Here is a 13,436-nt window from a genome sequence, read left to right as displayed (position 1 = left end):
GACTCAGTTCAAATGTTTGTGAAACAGATTGTACGCCTTTTAACAAAAGACTTTTGCAAAACATTATCTCTGAAATTTCTAAATCACTTGCATTATGTGGAGCAGTTATGACAGCTACAGGTTTTCTTGTTCAAAGGGTTGGAAGCAATTTGGTAGACATTCAATCAGGACCTTATCTTTTGACTGTACAGTCCGTAATACTCAATCTTCTTGCTATTTCAGGATGCTGATGAAGAAAGTGAGTCGCAGGACTTTGCCATGCAAAAAATGAAAATCTATACGGCGGAGGGTCCAGACGATGTCGATATCGTTTTAGATGGAATAAAAGTTCTGACTGCTCTGGATAACGTTCCAAGGGCTTGCTGCATGCTGGTTGGGTTGGTTTATGAAGTCAACCTTGCCTATCCCAAGGAGCTCCGATACACATTCGAGGTCTTCCAGAAACTACTACTGGAGCTGGACTGTTCAAAGCTGTCCCTGAAAGTAAACAGCCTGAAGAACAAACTGCTTACTTAATAGAATGGACCCTTGCAAAAAAAGTGTTATTTAGTTATGTCACTGTTCAAAGTTTTTAAGGATCCCAGTGAGAAGTGTACTTTGCCTCTTTAACTGAGTTTTATTGCTGCAGGTGGTTGCTCAATATATAAACCATCCTCATTTAAAGAATGCCATGTTATTTGATGCACAAGCATCTGTTTGTGTATAGTGATTCAACTGTGTTCACCAGGATAGCAAATTGTGTGTTGGAGAATTCTAGATAAATGTAACAAAGTTGCACAAATAAATGTTAACCTGCTGTACTTTTTATGTATCATGATGATCTGTTGGCATAAGTTAGGTTTACTGTGACACCAAGATGTATTGAGTGAATTAGACATTGAAAAATTATGGCAACAAAGTGACAAATAATATTATTGAATAGATTTAATGTCTTCTGACACCAATTCAAACTTAGATTTAAACAATTAATTTAAATTCAGATTAGCAGTGGGAATGTGTTGAATTCAGCAACAATGTGCTAAAGTGTGAGTTGATATAATTGATTTTATTCAGTAAACCCAACTCAATTTCACCCAGATAATTAATATATATGACTCAACTTCACCCAAATATTCAGTAAATGTAAATTAACTTCACCCAAATATTCAGTAAATGTAAATTACTTTTGATGAAATTCTAAGTAAACATAAGTCATTTTCATTGTGAAATGTATTTGTATTTACTTAATATATTTGGTCTATATAACTCATCATTTGGCGCTTTATTACTAAATCAAACACATTTTAATAATGTTTAGATTTAATTAATCTATTCAATGATTTTCATTAATTATATTAATTGTCACTTTGTTGCCACAATTTTATTGAGTTACCATTGGTCATATTTGTTAGAGTGTAAGCTGCAGTTACCCATTTGTATGCTCTTAAACGACGTTTCAGACTGAACAGAGTTGAAAACTTGATTTTCTTAAAGAATTCCTTTTTTTATATTTTCCATCAAGAAAGTGTTTCAAAACAGCGGAACTACAAATTATATGAGCTTTTAATGAATACCTGAAGCTTCCATGTCTCTACTGCCCGAAAGCTGCATTTACTCATTTTCATAAACGACATTTTAGGCTGAACGGAGTTGAAAACTACATTTTCTTAAACAATTCTTTTTTAAAAAAAAAAACAATTCCATAAATAAAGGTTCTCAGCACATCAGAACTTCAAATTGTATGATACTTTCATAAATACTTAAGGTTTCATACTGCCCGTAAGCAGCGGTGTCAAAAGTATTCACATTAATTACTTAACCCTCGTGTTGTCCTCACTCCTTCCTGTCTCATTCGTGTCCTGCGGAGTCAATCTGTCTTTGCTAAAGAGCCTTCGATCAGCGCGAGCACACCAACGAGGCCGACCGCGTGATTACGCAGATGTGAATAAATTGTGTATAAATACAGCGTATAAGTACACCCCTTTCATAGTGTCCTTATTCGCACATAACAACTTGTGACACCTCATTTCAATTTGAATCAATTCAGTTCATTTTGAATAGCTCAGAATAACAAATACACATTATTATTATTATTATTTTCTTTTTTTTGGTAAACGCTTCAGAGGGCATTACAATCTGGACACGTACGAAATGACAATCTGGACACGTACGAAATGAGCGAGCGCACCAACGAAGCCGACCGCGGGATTACGCAGATGTGAATAAATTGTGTATAAATACAGCGTATAAGTACACCCCTTTCATAGAACGAGAAGCAAGGGGCGGGTCGAACGGCTGGAAAGCGATCCCGTCCAGGCCGATCGAATGGGCTCTGGCCGCCACCGTGCCGGCCTGGGACGATTCCGCTCCCGCTCGAGAAGCCAGGCGACGGGTGATGTTTCCGCAGTGGGCGGACCAAGCGACGCCGCCGCTGCTGAGAGCGTGGAGAGTTGCGTCCGACAGCGTCGATCGAGAGAGGGACCGCGACCGGGACAGGGACCGGGACCGGGACCGGGCCTTTGACGATTCCGCGATTGCCCGAGGGGCGGGCCGCCGCCGCCGCCGCTGCGACCGAATCCGAACGTCGGTTCGCCCGTTTGGCGGGCGAACCGGGCTCCGTGGAGTGTGTGTGTGTGCGTGTGTGTGTGTGTGTGTGTGTGTGTGTGTGTGTGTGTGTGTGTGTGTGTGTGTGTGTGTGTGTGTGTGTGTGTGTGTGTGTTCTTTGTCGTTGCTTGTAACACTGGTGATGACTAAATAAATGTAAGAAAAAAAAATACAATGCAACTGTCTTGTCATGTCTTTATTTGTATCATTTATTTATTTATTTATTACATTTAGCATACGGGATGACTTGTAATACAACGTAAAACTCGGGTCGTTTCGACCCGACGAGGCCGAGGGCTCACGGGTCATTCTGACCCCGGGGACGACGGCGAGGCCGGGAGCTCGGCTATAAACGAGGGTCATTCAGACCCCGGGGACGTGGGCCGAGAGCTCGACGATAAACGCGGGTCATTCTGACCCCGGGGACCGGGGCCGGGAGCTCGGCGATAAATGCGGGTCATTCTGACCCCGGGGACGAGGCCGGGAGCTCAGCGATATACGCGGGTCAGTCTGACCCCGGGGGACGAGGCCGGGAGCTCGGCGATAAACACGGGTCAGTATGACCCGGGGGACAGGCCGAGGGCTCGCTCAAACTCGAGGGTCGAACAGACCCCAGGGCGACGGCGAGTGCTTGTTGGAAAGATGCGGGTCGTTTTGACCCGAGGACTACGGGCTTTAGGGATTCATACGTACATGCATGCATTCATACGTATACACTGGTAGTGGATCATTTTGTGACCCTGAGACCGCGACACACACATATACATAAACACTCGAACGTGTGTCTTTTCGACCCAGAAGGCAACAGGAGGGTTAAGTAGAAGTATAGATACTAGGATATAGAAATACTTTTGTAAAAGTAGAAGTATCAACTCAAGCTTTTTACTCAAGTAAAAGTATAAAAGTACTGGGTTTCAAAACTACTTAAAAGTAAAACAGTAAAAGTAATGTAAGGGGAATTTCTTTTTCCCACTCAGTACGATTTCTTAAGCTACGTCTCAGGGGCCTATAGTGCACTACCCCACCTCCCCCCCAAACAATCATTTTTCTAAAGGCCATAGTGTTGTATTGAAATGGTATATATTGAAAAATGTGGGATGCACTAGGCTACCTGTTTCAGCTGCATATATATGCCCATTGAAAATGATCACATTTTATTACAATGCAATACATTAAAGTACCATATGTGTACTACTGAGCATTAACATGCATTTCATGGAGCGGAAGACATGATAATAACTAGTTGCCTTTAAGTATTGCAATATGTATGTTGAAAAAAGTCCATACCAGCCATATCTCACGGCAAAAAAAAAGTCATAGGCGCGTTGGTTCCTTTTTAAACTCCCCGCTATGGAGCGCATCTGTAAACCTATCAACTGTATAGACATCCTATTTACCTCAAACAGACAGTCGCTGGAGAAACTCGCGCAACCGGGGAACCGCCGGCAGAGAGGAGCAGAGAGACGGAAGTATCGGGGCTCTCAAGTCTCACGCATTTTACGTGACTGTCCCTCCCGGCACAACAGCTATTCGGCGGCGCGTATTTCTCGTCGCGCGTTCTCCGAGACGGACATATTTGCGATCGGCTTCTCTGCTGTTCTTGCTTGAGAGTGACGTGATTGTAACGGTTGATTTGTGTCATGTTCAGGTGCATCGCGTAAAAAACCAATAGGGTGTCGGAATGGTATATACTTCTCATCCAACCACAATCAAATTCACTCTATCCGGATGGCGCGATTTATCTGGCTAACCGGAATGAAAAACAAACCAAAATGAAATAGTAACGAGGCTATTTTTTAAAAAGTAGGGAGTAGAAAGTACAGATATTTGCGTGAAAACGTAAGGAGTAGAAGTAAAAAGTAGTCTGAAAAATAAATACTCCAGTAAAGTATAGATACTCAAAATTCCTACTTAAGTAAAGGAACGAAGTATTTGTACTTCGTTACTTGACACCTCTGCCCGTAATCTGCATTTTCTCATTTGTATGCTCTTAATCGACGTTTCACACTGAACAGTGTTGAAAACTAGATTTTCTTAAAGAATTCATTTTTTTATATTTTCCATCAAGAAAGCGTCTCAGAACATCAGAAATTCAAATTGTATGATATATTCATGAATACCTGAAGCTTTCATCACTATACTGCCCGTAAGATGGAGTTACCAATTTTTATGCTCTTAAACGACGTTTCAGACTGAACAGAGTTGAAAACTAGATTTTCTTAAAGAATTCATTTTTTTATATTTTCCATCAAGAAAGTATCTCAGAACATCGGAACATCAAATTGTATGATATGTTCATGAATACCTGAAGCGTTCATCACTATACTGACCGGTAAGATGGAGTTGCCCATTTTTATGCTCTTAAACGACGTTACAGACTGAACAGAGTTGAAAACTAGATTTTCTTAAAGAATTCATTTTTTTATATTTTCCATCAAGAAAGTATCTCAGAACATCGGAACATCAAATTGTATGATACTTTCTTAAATACCTGAAGCGTTCATCACTAAACTGCCTGTAAGCTGCAGTTACCCATTTGTATGCTCTTAAACGACGTTTCAGACTGAACAGAGTTGAAAACTAGATTTTCTTAAAGAATTCCTTTTTTTATATTTTCCATCAAGAAAGTGTTTCAAAACAGCGGAACTACAAATTATATGAGCTTTTAATGAATACCTGAAGCTTCCATGTCTCTACTGCCCGAAAGCTGCATTTACTCATTTTCATAAACGACATTTTAGGCTGAACGGAGTTGAAAACTACATTTTCTTAAACAATTCTTTTAAAAAAAAAAAAACAATTCCATAAATAAAGGTTCTCAGCACATCAGAACTTCAAATTGTATGATACTTTCATAAATACTTAAGGTTTCATACTGCCCGTAAGCAGCGGTGTCAAAAGTATTCACATTAATTACTTAACCCTCGTGTTGTCCTCACTCCTTCCTGTCTCATTCGTGTCCTGCGGAGTCAATCTGTCTTTGCTAAAGAGCCTTCGATCAGCGCGAGCACACCAACGAAGCCGACCGCGGGATTACGCAGATGTGAATAAATTGTGTATAAATACAGCGTATAAGTACACCCCTTTCATAGAACGAGAAGCAAGGGGCGGGTCGAACGGCTGGAAAGCGATCCCGTCCAGGCCGATCGAATGGGCTCTGGCCGCCACCGTGCCGGCCTGGGACGATTCCGCTCCCGCTCGAGAAGCCAGGCGACGGGTGATGTTTCCGCAGTGGGCGGACCAGGCGACGCCGCCGCTGCTGAGAGCGTGGAGAGTTGCGTCCGACAGCGTCGTCGAGAGAGGGACCGCGACCGGGACAGGGACCGGGACCGGGACCGGGCCTTTGACGATTCCGCGATTGCCCGAGGGGCGGGCCGCCGCCGCCGCCGCTGCGACCGAATCCGAACGTCGGTTCGCCCGTTTGGCGGGCGAGCCGGGCTCCGTGGAGTGTGTGTGTGTGTGTGTGTGTGTGTGTGTGTGTGTGTGTGTGTGTGTGTGTGTGTGTGTGTGCGTGTGTGTGTGTGTGTGCGTGTGTGTGTGTGTGTGTGCGTGTGTGTGTGTGTGTGCGTGTGTGTGTGTGTGTGTTTGTGTGTGTGTGTGTGTGTGTGTGTGTGTGTGTGTGTGTGTGTGTGTGTGTGTGCGTGTATGTGTGTGTGTGTGTGTGTGTGTGTGTGTGTGTGTGTGTGTGTGCGTGTGTGCGTGCGTGTGTGTGTGTGTTCTGTGTCGTTGCTTGTAACACTGGTGATGACTAAATAAATGTAAGGAAAAAAAATACAATGCAACTGTCTTGTCATGTCTTTATTTGTATCATTTATTTATTTATTTTTTACATTTAGCATACAGGATGACTTGTAATACAACGTAAAACTCGGGTCGTTTCGACCCCAGGACGAGGCCGAGGGCTCACGGGTCATTCTGACCCCGGGGACGACGGCGAGGCTGGGAGCTCGGCTATAAACGAGGGTCATTCAGACCCCGGGGACGGGGGCCGGGAACTCGACGATAAACGCGGGTCATTCTAACTCTGGGGAGAGGGGCCGGGAGCTCGACGATAAACGCGGGTCATTCTGACCCCGCGGACGGAGGCCGGGAGCTCGACGATATACGCGGGTCATTCTGACCCCGGGGACGAGGCCGGGAGCTCAGCGATATACGCGGGTCAGTCTGACCCCAGGGGACGAGGCCGGGAGCTCGGCGATAAACACGGGTCAGTCTGACCCGGGGACAGGCCGAGGGCTCGCTCAAACTCGAGTGTCGAACAGACCCCAGGGCGACGGCGAGGGCTCGGTGGAAAGACGCGGGTCGTTTTGACCCGAGGACGACGGGCTTTAGGGATTCATACGTACATGCATGCATTCATACGTATACACTGGTAGTGGATCATTTTGTGACCCTGAGACCGCGATACACACATATACATAAACACTCGAACGTGGGTCTTTTCGACCCAGAAGGCAACAGGAGGGTTAAGTAGAAGTATAGATACTAGGATATAGAAATACTTTTGTAAAAGTAGAAGTATCAACTCAAGCTTTTTACTTAAGTAAAAGTATAAAAGTACTGGGTTTCAAAACTACTTGAAAGTAAAACAGTAAAAGTAATGTAAGGGGAATTTATTTTTCCCATTCAGTACGATTTCTTAAGCCGCGTCTCAGGGGCCTATAGTGCACTTCCCCACCTCCCCTCAAAACAATCATTTTTCTAAAGGCCATAATGTTGTATTAAAATGGTATATTGAAAAATGTGGGATGCACTAGGCTGCCTGTTTCAGCTGCATATATATGCCCATTGAAAATGATCACATTTTATTACAATGAAAGTACCATATGTGTACTACTGAGCATTAACATGCATTTCACGGAGCGGAAGACATGATAATAACTAGTTGCCTTTAAGTATTGCAATATGTATGTTGAAAAAAGTCCATACCAGCCATATCTCACGGCAAAAAAAAAGTCATAGGCGCGTTGGTTCCTTTTTAAACTCCCCGCTATGGAGCGCATCTGTAAACCTATCAACTGTATAGACATCCTATTTACCTCAAACAGACAGTCGCTGGAGAAACTCGCGCAACCGGGGAACCGCCGGCAGAGAGGAGCAGAGAGACGGAAGTATCGGGGCTCTCAAGTCTCACGCATTTTACGTGACTGTCCCTCCCGGCACAACAGCTATTCGGCGGCGCGTATTTCTCGTCGCGCGTTCTCCGAGACGGACATATTTGCGATCGGCTTCTCTGCTGTTCTTGCTTGAGAGTGACGTGATTGTAACGGTTGATTTGTGTCATGTTCAGGTGCATCGCGTAAAAAACCAATAGGGTGTCGGAATGGTATATACTTCTCATCCAACCACAATCAAATTCACTCTATCCGGATGGCGCGATTTATCTGGCTAACCGGAATGAAAAACAAACCAAAATGAAATAGTAACGAGGCTATTTTTTAAAAAGTAGGGAGTAGAAAGTACAGATATTTGCGTGAAAACGTAAGGAGTAGAAGTAAAAAGTAGTCTGAAAAATAAATACTCCAGTAAAGTATAGATACTCAAAATTCCTACTTAAGTAAAGGAACGAAGTATTTGTACTTCGTTACTTGACACCTCTGCCCGTAATCTGCATTTTCTCATTTGTACGCTCTTAATCGACGTTTCACACTGAACAGTGTTGAAAACTAGATTTTCTTAAAGAATTCATTTTTTTTATATTTTCCATCAAGAAAGCGTCTCAGAACATCAGAAATTCAAATTGTATGATATGTTCATGAATACCTGAAGCTTTCATCACTATACTGCCCGTAAGATGGAGTTACCAATTTTTATGCTCTTAAACGACGTTTCAGACTGAACAGAGTTGAAAACTAGATTTTCTTAAAGAATTCATTTTTTTATATTTTCCATCAAGAAAGTATCTCAGAACATCGGAACATCAAATTGTATGATATGTTCATGAATACCTGAAGCTTTCATCACTATACTGCCCGTAAGATGGAGTTGCCATTTTTTATGCTCTTAAACGACGTTACAGACTGAACAGAGTTGAAAACTAGATTTTCTTAAAGAATTCATTTTTTTATATTTTCCATCAAGAAAGTATCTCAGAACATCGGAACATCAAATTGTATGATATGTTCATGAATACCTGAAGCTTTCATCACTATACTGCCCGTAAGATGGAGTTACCCATTTTTATGCTCTTAAACGACGTTTCAGACTGAACAGAGTTGAAAACTAGATTTTCTTAAAGAATTCATTTTTTTATATTTTCCAACAAGAAAGCGTCTCAGAACATCGGAACATCAAATTGTATGATACTTTCTTATATACCTGAAGCGTTCATCACTATACTGCCCGTAAGATGGAGTTACCCATTTTTATGCTCTTAAACGACGTTTTAGACTGAACAGAGTTGAAAACTAGATTTTCTTAAAGAATTCATTTTTTTTATATTTTCCACCAAGAAAGTATCTCAGAACATCGGAACATCAAATTGTATGATATGTTCATGAATACCTGAAGCTTTCATCACTATACTGCCCGTAAGATGGAGTTACCCATTTTTATGCTCTTAAACGACGTTTCAGACTGAACAGAGTTGAAAACTAGATTTTCTTAAAGAATTCCTTTTTTTATATTTTCCATCAAGAAAGTATCTCAGAACATCGGAACATCAAATTGTATGATATGTTCATGAATACCTGAAGCTTTCATCACTATACTGCCCGTAAGATGGAGTTGCCCATTTTTATGCTCTTAAACGACGTTTCAGACTGAACAGAGTTGAAAACTTGAATTTCTTAAAGAATTCTTTTTTTTTTATATTTCCAATAAAGAATGTGTCTCAGAACATAGGAACTTCAAATTGTATGATACTTTCTTAAATACTTGAAGCGTTCATCACTATACTGCTCGTAAGCTGCATTTACTCGTTTTATGCTCTTAAACGACGTTTCAGACTGAACAGAGTTGAAAACTAGATTTTCTTAAAGAATTCATTTTTTTATATTTTCCATCAAGAAAGTATCTCAGAACATCGGAACATCAAATTGTATGATATGTTCATGAATACCTGAAGCTTTCATCACCATACTGCCCGTAAGATGCAGTTACCCATTTTTATGCTCTTAAACGACGTTTCAGACTGAACAGAGTTGAAAACTTGATTTTCTTAAAGAATTCTTTTTTTTTTATATTTTCCATCAAGAAAGCGTCTCAGAACATCAGAAATTCAAATTGTATGATATGTTCATGAATACCTGAAGCTTTCATCACTATACTGCCCGTAAGATGGAGTTACCCATTTGTATGCTCTTAAACGACGTTTTAGACTGAACAGAGTTGAAAACTAGATTTTCTTAAAGAAATCATTTTTTTTTTATATTTTCCATCAAGAAAGTATCTCAGAACATCGGAACATCAAATTGTATGATACTTTCTTAAATACCTGAAGCGTTCATCACTATACTGCCCGTACACTGTAAAAACTGGGATTTGCATTAATTAATATATACTAAATAAATAATAGTAACCTTTACATAATAAAAAAGACTATGTACTGTTTTAAATTACATTGAGCTGAATTCAAGAAATGTTTATTAATTATTAATTACATTTTACTTAATATTATGTGAGTAAAATCAGCTATGAGTTACTGAGTAGACTTTAATTATATTTCATCAGTAAAGTCAAAGCTGCAGGAAATTGATGAATTTTACTCATTTGGAGGTCTTTGTTTTGAATCAACGTACACTTCCGCCTCACGCATTCTGCAGCACACGGACAACTTCTGCCACGTGTGAAGGTGGGGGGCTGCCGTTTTTCCCAAGGTAAGACCTGTTTAATTATTGTCAGTTAACAAACAAATCATAACCAAGTTGTTGCAGCAGTTCAACGTTCTTTTGCGCTACTGAAAAGTTAACAAACATGTAAACTCGACTGCGCTGTAACTTCATTTAACTTATGTCATGAGTAAGCTTTTTTGGAAGTCTGTCTACTGTTGTCTTTGCGCCGCTAAAGACATGGCAAGGACTGCAAAGTGGTCAATTCAATGCCACAATTTAATTACTTATGTTATAATTTTATGCCATTTTGAGATAGCAGCTCGTCGACTGTAAGAATCCTTCCCGGCTTCAGACTGAGTTTCCACTGCTCTCCCACTGTAACAAGCTAACGTAACAAGCTAACCTAACTAGCTAGCTAGCGAAAAAGCTGCGGATCTTAAGAGAGCACATTAAGGTTAATGCAAATGTAGGAACAGACATTCTTGCTCCCAAAGGTTAGTAATGAGGCATATGAGTTATATTAATATCACTGCATTTTGTTTTGTCAAGTAATGTTAACCTAATATGCTGTTAAAAACTGTTGGGATAGACCATGCGGCTTTAATGGTAAAAGTACATTTCTGGAGAATAGTCAGTGAAACAAATTAACAAAGAGTGCAGTTTCCTCTTTATTTTTTTTCAACCTGACGTTATATTCAGCTCAAAGCTGTTACTGTGTTTAGTGTAAACTCTGGCAGATGTCGTGCTGACTCTCCCAAGTTCACCGTGTTAGTCGTCATGCAGTCGCACTGGTACAGAGAGGCCGCAGCAGGAGAGGCAGATCGCCATGTTTCTGTTTTTTTCTATCAGAGTAGTTTTTTAACAGTAATAAACTCGTCAACTAGTTTTAGATCAGTGGATGTAATGTCAGTAATCAGTAATGTTTATTTTTGTCATTTGAGACTCAAGCAACCCGAGCATCCATATCACCAGAGATGCTGTCATTCGGTGTGTGATGGTGTACCTTGAGGAATCCACGGATCATCTCTTAAAAGATTATGATGTAAGTTGAAGTACAATATAAAGAAAATGATTTATCTCTTTCTACCTACTCTACCTTTTATGTCTTGGGATGGTGAAATCCCAAATTCAATCATACCATACCTTTATTTCTCCCAGTAATTTGTGGCAAAAGCTACTGGGTTTTGCAGTTTCTTTGATAACAATTCAGATTAATTCATATGACAAGCCTGTTAGTTTAAAGTAAGATATTTAAAGTGCTTTTTTAGTTTGTTTCTTTTAATTTACGGATATTTACAAATGTGACTCAGTTCAAATGTTTGTGAAACAGATTGTACGCCTTTTAACAAAAGACTTTTGCAAAACATTATCTCTGAAATTTCTAAATCACTTGCATTATGTGGAGCAGTTATGACAGCTACAGGTTTTCTTGTTCAAAGGGTTGGAAGCAATTTGGTAGACATTCAATCAGGACCTTATCTTTTGACTGTACAGTCCGTAATACTCAATCTTCTTGCTATTTCAGGATGCTGATGAAGAAAGTGAGTCGCAGGACTTTGCCATGCAAAAAATGAAAATCTATACGGCGGAGGGTCCAGACGATGTCGATATCGTTTTAGATGGAATAAAAGTTCTGACTGCTCTGGATAACGTTCCAAGGGCTTGCTGCATGCTGGTTGGGTTGGTTTATGAAGTCAACCTTGCCTATCCCAAGGAGCTCCGATACACATTCGAGGTCTTCCAGAAACTACTACTGGAGCTGGACTGTTCAAAGCTGTCCCTGAAAGTAAACAGCCTGAAGAACAAACTGCTTACTTAATAGAATGGACCCTTGCAAAAAAAGTGTTATTTAGTTATGTCACTGTTCAAAGTTTTTAAGGATCCCAGTGAGAAGTGTACTTTGCCTCTTTAACTGAGTTTTATTGCTGCAGGTGGTTGCTCAATATATAAACCATCCTCATTTAAAGAATGCCATGTTATTTGATGCACAAGCATCTGTTTGTGTATAGTGATTCAACTGTGTTCACCAGGATAGCAAATTGTGTGTTGGAGAATTCTAGATAAATGTAACAAAGTTGCACAAATAAATGTTAACCTGCTGTACTTTTTATGTATCATGATGATCTGTTGGCATAAGTTAGGTTTACTGTGACACCAAGATGTATTGAGTGAATTAGACATTGAAAAATTATGGCAACAAAGTGACAAATAATATTATTGAATAGATTTAATGTCTTCTGACACCAATTCAAACTTAGATTTAAACAATTAATTTAAATTCAGATTAGCAGTGGGAATGTGTTGAATTCAGCAACAATGTGCTAAAGTGTGAGTTGATATAATTGATTTTATTCAGTAAACCCAACTCAATTTCACCCAGATAATTAATATATATGACTCAACTTCACCCAAATATTCAGTAAATGTAAATTAACTTCACCCAAATATTCAGTAAATGTAAATTACTTTTGATGAAATTCTAAGTAAACATAAGTCATTTTCATTGTGAAATGTATTTGTATTTACTTAATATATTTGGTCTATATAACTCATCATTTGGCGCTTTATTACTAAATCAAACACATTTTAATAATGTTTAGATTTAATTAATCTATTCAATGATTTTCATTAATTATATTAATTGTCACTTTGTTGCCACAATTTTATTGAGTTACCATTGGTCATATTTGTTAGAGTGTAAGCTGCAGTTACCCATTTGTATGCTCTTAAACGACGTTTCAGACTGAACAGAGTTGAAAACTAGATTTTCTTAAAGAATTCCTTTTTTTATATTTTCCATCAAGAAAGTGTTTCAAAACAGCGGAACTACAAATTATATGAGCTTTTAATGAATACCTGAAGCTTCCATGTCTCTACTGCCCGAAAGCTGCATTTACTCATTTTCATAAACGACATTTTAGGCTGAACGGAGTTGAAAACTACATTTTCTTAAACAATTCTTTTTTTTTTAAAAAAACAATTCCATAAATAAAGGTTCTCAGCACATCAGAACTTCAAATTGTATGATACTTTCATAATTACTTAAGGTTTCATACTGCCCGTAAGCAGCGGTGTCAAAAG

The sequence above is a fragment of the Clinocottus analis genome, unplaced genomic scaffold (genome assembly GCF_023055335.1).
Source record: "Clinocottus analis isolate CAN_PGR_092001 unplaced genomic scaffold, fCliAna1.0.p SCAF_26, whole genome shotgun sequence".
Taxonomy (NCBI): Eukaryota; Metazoa; Chordata; class Actinopteri; order Perciformes; family Cottidae; genus Clinocottus; species Clinocottus analis.
The sequence above is the reverse complement of the archived record's forward strand: the minus strand, read 5'-3'. Positions refer to the sequence as shown.